At 37.7% G+C, this 6,855-nt stretch overlaps 1 pseudogene; it reads right to left on the bottom strand.

Annotated features, from left to right (window-relative positions):
• Positions 1–2,542: 2,542 nt before the first annotated feature.
• Positions 2,543–5,363, bottom strand: LOC123408527 (annotated as a pseudogene).
• Between the last annotated feature and the right edge of the window lie 1,492 nt (positions 5,364–6,855).

The following is a 6,855-nucleotide window of genomic DNA, read 5'->3' as shown; positions in this document are numbered from 1 at the left end:
AACATGTGCCATCAAGCATGAGGGAAAACACCTGAGATTGTCGAAATCCATGACAATGATTTCAAGTGGGACTGAGCAGAAATAGACTTAGCATGTGAAGAAATAGAGAGAATGTCTGAAGTCGGGATTGATGATCATAGCAATGGCAACTTATCACCAAGAAATTTCGAAACACCATAGAAAACATGCTACAATGATGGACAAGTTGGATCCAGCAGTAGCTCAGGTGAAATTGCCATCAAATTCGGGAGGCGAATCATCAAGCCAACTGCATGCAAGAGGTCGCCTTTCATGGAATACAACGAGAAAAGTAATTTCCATTGTAGTCAAGAAGTAAACAGGCTATATGCTTCCGTCATTGTGCCTGCAAGATTGAGTGAAGAGGAGACTGAACAAGACGACAGGAGGTACACTACTTCTCCACAACCACTTTGTTTTTTACCAAGGCAACGAACAAACTTTTTTCAAGCAACTATTAGTACATTTGTTAGGCAATTTATCAGTAAAGTTTAGGCAACTAGATAGTCTAGCAACATACCCTAACAAAATAGCCAACTAAATCATTGGCAAAAAAAATTCATATTTTTGTACTATTTGATTTCTAACTTGTACGACATTCGGTCACACTAAGAAATTTGAAGCATAATCGTTATATATTTTTTTCTAACTTCTTTTTGCAGCCCTATTATCATTGATTACAACGCCTACTATATCAGTGTTAGAGAACTTGCACACTCAATGAAAAATCAAGGGTTCCTTAAGGTCTTGTTTTTGAGCTAATTATCGAGTCTATAATGCGGAACTTGCCTCCAAACTCAAAGAAGATTATCTTCTCAGTCAGATTTTCGGTAATTATTCATTAAACCCTGATACGTTTGTTTCATTTTTTATTGATCACATATGTATTTTGCTTTAGAAGAACTGTATTAGTTTTTTTAAACAAGAGTTGCATACAGTCATGTATGTTTCTTGCCTACATAACCAACAAGAATTGCTAGAATATTTGCAAAATTATCATGAAATATATAATTTTTATTTTGTTTTGTTCCCACTGTTGTGTTCTAATTCTCTCTCTTTTTCTCAAAGAAAAACATCTTTATTGAGTTGTGTGGTGTTACACAAGCACTTTTTTTACTGCATGGGTCAAAAAGTTGCTAGTAAATTTATTAGTTGTTTTTCTTATACCAGATAAGGCTTCGGGGGATGATTTGGAACACACAAGAGATAAGGAAAAGATTCGACAAGAAAAATCACTTGGATTGAAAAGATATGGTCAATATAGATTTTAATCTTTTTAGATTTATTTGGTTGATCTACTACCCCCTTTTTACATCATATTCTCTTTATTTATAACATCATGCACATAATGTTCCCAATTCTGGAAAACCTAGACCCCGAAAATCTTGTAACAGGGAACCACTATTGGTTATTCAATGTAACCATCAAGGATCGAAGGTTGAAAGTTCTTGATTTGTGAACAACTCTGGCAAGTAGCAAAACAATGTATGAGAATGCAAGGTTGATTGGAGCAACTGTTCGTTCCCTATGGGTTCAGCACTACATTGAATCACGCATAAGCTTGGACAATTTTGGCTTCCAGAATACCGATGTTCCACAACTAAACAATGAGTAAGTTTCTTATCCTCCCTTTGTCTATCGCATATACACAAGAAATCCAAGAAAAACTTTTTTCTGCAATGCTAACAACTTCCACTACATCTGTTTTTCTTTTCGGTGCACAAGGTTTGATTGCGGGATTTTTGTTGTGACACTTGAAAGTATTTGGGAAGCCAGAGTTGTGCCAAACTTTGGTCCCAGCAATATCACAAACATCAGGACGATTCTCATAGATGCATTAGTAAACACCGAAACGAATAAGGTGCCATGGTGTGGTATCCTCAATCTCTCATCATGATTGTAGCTAGTTTTCAAGGCTTCTTTCTGCCACCACATAACTATGTATTAACTCGGTGTTACATATGTTTGCATACATTTGTCACATTAGTTGACAGTTTTTGTTGCAACTTTTGTTCTGGAAACCACGATGAACCCGAAATGGTCTAAGAATAATATACTTTGGGCAAAACAAATGTCACAAAATATATTTTTTACAGTACAAGAAACTCCAAAAAGATAAAACCAAAACGTATGGCTTCATTCAAGTTCTTTATAATCCAGCCAAATCATAGTTGTCTGATATATAAAACATCAGTTGCTTGTTTTCCATGCAGAAATTGCTAACTTCCAACTAGAAACATGTAAAAACACGAAGTTGCGATCCAACCGCAAATACATATGAAGTTACGATCCTCTCAAACCAACCGCCCTAGGCAATTGGCAGCATTGTGGTCAACCGAACTGCAAAAGGAGCATCTGTTCTTTCTCTTTGGATGCAACTCAGGTGCCGACGCCAGCCTTTTACTCTGTGTGCGGCCTTTAGTCATTGATTTAGGTGGATCCCTAGGAACTCCTGCAATTGGTGCAGACCAACTTAGGCCTGTTGTGGTTGGACCACCTCTAGGGGGTGGCATATAGAAGCAGGTTATCTTGTACAACCATTAGCCATAGGCATATGATCATTAGGAGGAGGTGCAAGGGTGTCACTAGGATTAGCAGGACCTTTTGCCTTCTTTTTCTTCGTTTTATTAAAGTGGTTAAGTTTTGTGCATGCTTCCCTCACGTGGTTCTTCATAATTGTTGTAGTAGCACCTGACCCACTAGCAACCTTTGCTAGACTAGCAAAATCCATCGATAAGTTTGTATGACGGAGTTGCTTCTTCGATGCTGCTAGCATCTCATTGGGCTCTACTTGAACAGTAGACGTTGCTCCTGCTATTGCTTGTTGTGTCCACCTCCTAAGTATGTACTTGCCAGGAATTTCATCGACACCAACATGTGTAAAAATCTTCAAAATGTGGCAACAGAACATTCCATTATTGGACATTTTGCAGCACTCACACTTTTACTCTGCAGCATCAACTTCTAATGCCACAAAATCGCTTCTAGGACCATAATTAGCAACCCACCCTTCTATATTTGGATATAGCTCATAGATGTGATTGCCATGCGGACGCACATTGTACTTTCCAATCAACTCAAACTTGGTATGAAATTTCTGGTAGATGTCTCTAGTATATGCAACATACGCTTGCTTCTCAATTGGGTAATTGGACCACAGATCATCCTGCAGGTGGTTTGTCCTGTAGTCATTCCCAGCCTCTGGTACTAGCACACGTGTATGAATCTTCTCGTATTGCTTCACAAAATTCAGCACAGAGTTGTCTGGGTGAACATAACGCTTAAGAACATCATTAAATCGTTCACTGCATTGCGTTGACTGCAAGAAAGTAAAAAACCTATGTTTGAAGTAACATGTCACAAACATTGACATGTACTCATATAGCTTATCAAAGTGGGTGCCAGCAACAACCGGCCACTTCAGTACAAAAGTTTCCCACTTTTCCTCCAACTCTTCAGGGGTAAAGATAAAGTCAATGGAGTCACTGAAATCAGGTGACATTCCTGGGTTTCTCCCTAACAAGTCACCAAGTTTTTCTTGAGCTTTCTTCATTATATGCCAGCGACATCGATGGTGCACAATAGTTGGGAAGATGTTTTGAACTGATTGCGCCATCGCGCCATCTTGCTCAGTGGTAATGTTGTCTAGCGGTTGACCATGCATTGCTTCTAGGAATGTTCTAGATAGCCAACAAAAACTAGTTTCCAACTCTTGCCTAACAAAGCCACACCCCAACATGAATGTATATCCATGACGGTTAATTCCAATAAATGGAGCAAATGGCATGTTATACATGTTAGTCATGTATGTCGTGTCCAAGCATATACAATCATGATAAGCTTCATTGTATGCTTTCCATGTGGGGTCATCGACCCAAAAAATGTTCTCCAGCCTATGCTCTACATCATATTTGACCTTATAAAAGAACCCAGGACCTGTTTTCTGCATCTCTTTGAAGTAGGCAGTTGTCTCAATCGAATCACCCTCCTTTGTTGCAATTCTATTCGGGCTGGACTTGAGGTTTCTTATGTTATTAGTAGTAGAAGGAACAATCAACTCTATGTCCTAGTACTCTGACATGATATGCATCATTCATCCTGAGAGAGAAAAATTACAATATTACTAGGTAGTGAATACTGAATATAGCAACTCCACACATAACTCCAGGCAAGTACAAAGTACATGCAAACAACTAGCACCCATTTCTTTTAAGGAAATTGTTCTACTATATTTCATTAGAATACATAGTGTAGTACTTTTTAGTGAATGATAGTAGGTAAACAAAGTTCGGCTATACATTGAAGCAACTGCAACTATATATAGTAACCTCAAGCCATTGCACACACCACATCGAAGCAACTCAAGGCAAATTTGTTAACCATATTGATAGTCAGAATACGAATAACACATTAACTCCCTTTTTCACTACAAATATATGTTTTCAAAATATTATGAAAACACATCAACTATAATTAATTTTTATGCTCAATAACACATGGTAGATTCAAGCAACGCAATGCCTTCACATTATGTTGCTTGAGGGATGCCTAGGGCAACAAAAAGAAACCTTTTCCTGCTTACATCATCACATACGTGCATTCAAGTTTCAATTATGAAGGTTCGTGAGGAACAACCTCCCTTTTTGGGGTATGCCTTGGTGTGACCACAAGTATTTAGACAAACACGGCTTGTCACCCAATGGATGGTTATGCTCAGCAATGAAATATGTCACCTCCCATTGCCCATCAATCAATTTAACTATCATCTTGCCTTTGCACCCTGTTTGAAGTATTTTCTATGTTTTGCGTTTCTACCTTTTCTTCTTTTGTTCAATAGCATCGTTAGAAAAAATAATAAAATCATCATCCTCTGCACCTTCAGAAGCATATCCAACTAAATGAACTATAGGCGTGGTCTTAGCACCTTGGTCATTATATTTTGGGTTTCTAAACTTGTTGCACACAAATTGGTACTTCTCAATCTCTCCAGTAATATCAGACCTTCTTGACATGTGCATCTTAATTGAAAAGCCCATTAGCAAAGAATAAGCATTGTAGTGCTCTTTTGCGCCTTCCAAAGTGTGAAATCGCATACCCAATGAAGGATCTTTTGGCTGAGACCATCCTTCATCATCATTAACAACGCCCTCTATTGTGCCCTCATTGCCAATAGTACCTCTTGTTCCACCAATAGTATTTGTATCATCAAGCGTGTGCTCTTCTGTCTGGACTGCTTCAACTTTAGGGGCAGCAAAGTTCTGTGTGGCAGCAGGGTTAGTAGATTCATGGACAAACTCAACGATCGTTGCCTTGAACAAATGGGGAGTAGATTGCGTGTTAAGCATGGGTTCGCCATTTGACTTGACCACTAGGTTGCAACTCATCAATTAGGTCATCCGGTAATTCATTAAGATCAATCATGTCTCACTTCAAATGTTGGTTAAAAGACATATCAGCACATCGGTATGATTCTCAACTTGTAGTTTGGCAAGAAAAATACAGTATGTAGCAACTGCTAAATGATTATGTAGCAACAATGCAGCAATATTACGCAACAAAACAAACCACAATTTTTTGTACTTGCATTTTTTTCAAGAAAGGCATAATATGTTTTCACCATATTTTTATACATGTTGTTTTACATAGGGGAGGTCCCACGCATAGGAGCAAACTAAATGTCTGATGCAACTTCTTCTACCTTAGAAATTCAGGCGATAACAAGGTGGGATAACTAGAGATGTTTTTGGTTTATTCCACAAGATTGGAATGTTGAAAGACATGTTTTGTGCTTTTTATGTAATAGGTTTTAGTGCTAAAAGACATGGTTTGTGCCTTTTGAATGCTTTGTTATAGTTTAAATGAAAGATTGCTACATGGACAACAATGTCATGTAATCTACTGTCCATCATGTTGTTTCCCTGCATTTTTCATATGTCTTTTCACGTCCTTTTTTAGGAGGTCATAAGGATGGACTCATGTATTAGAAAAGATGTCAGAAATCTCAACCATTTTTGCTTTGTACATAATTATCATCTCGACAACTATCATGAATCATTTTTCCACAGTTCTTTCATTTGCAGGGTATATTGCTAGTGGCAGACTATACCAAGGAACTATATACGATTAACTTGGCAGAAATCCACCAAAAACTCAAGGTAATATTTTAACAGTCCTTTTCACACCAGTCTTTTGTTTTATTTGTTGTCTATAGTTGCAATCATTTTTAATGCATGCGCAATTAGAGTATGTTTTGTCAACATTTTTATTGCCACACATGCAGTTGCCTAAAAAGATATACAGATAATGGAACTCCCATCAAGATTTTTGACCTATTTTGCACATACATGATTTTTCCTAAAGTCACACGGCTGTCTGATAGGTACACATGTTGTTGGTAGAAAAATATCCCCCAAGTTGATCAATTTTTAATCTCGGAGTTGGTAGCTGCCATTATGTAGGTTCCATGGCTATGTATGTAATCATTCACCTCTAGAAATTTGCCTGTCACACAAATCGGAAAATTGATCTATAAAAATCGGTTGCTGTCACATAGTCGGTTGCTTGAAATTTTATAAACGCTTGTTGCAAACCTTTAGAGTTTATAGCATAAATTATAAGCCAATAGTTGCTTACCATCCTAACTACGTTTTCTTAAACAAAGCAATCCAGTTTGCTTGGTATTTTTACTATTTTCTGTCCATGTAACAGATCTATTTTCTTACAGCACAACTTCTATCCGCACTACTTTTGCCTAAACATTGCACTATAGTTGCCTACAAGTGTGACACACTTGCTATAAACCTTCCACATTTGACAGCATGCGCTGTAGCAGTACAA

This window comes from Hordeum vulgare, chromosome 7H (assembly GCF_904849725.1).
Source record: "Hordeum vulgare subsp. vulgare chromosome 7H, MorexV3_pseudomolecules_assembly, whole genome shotgun sequence".
NCBI classification, from domain to species: Eukaryota; Viridiplantae; Streptophyta; class Magnoliopsida; order Poales; family Poaceae; genus Hordeum; species Hordeum vulgare.
This window is presented reverse-complemented; position numbering and strand designations above follow the sequence as displayed.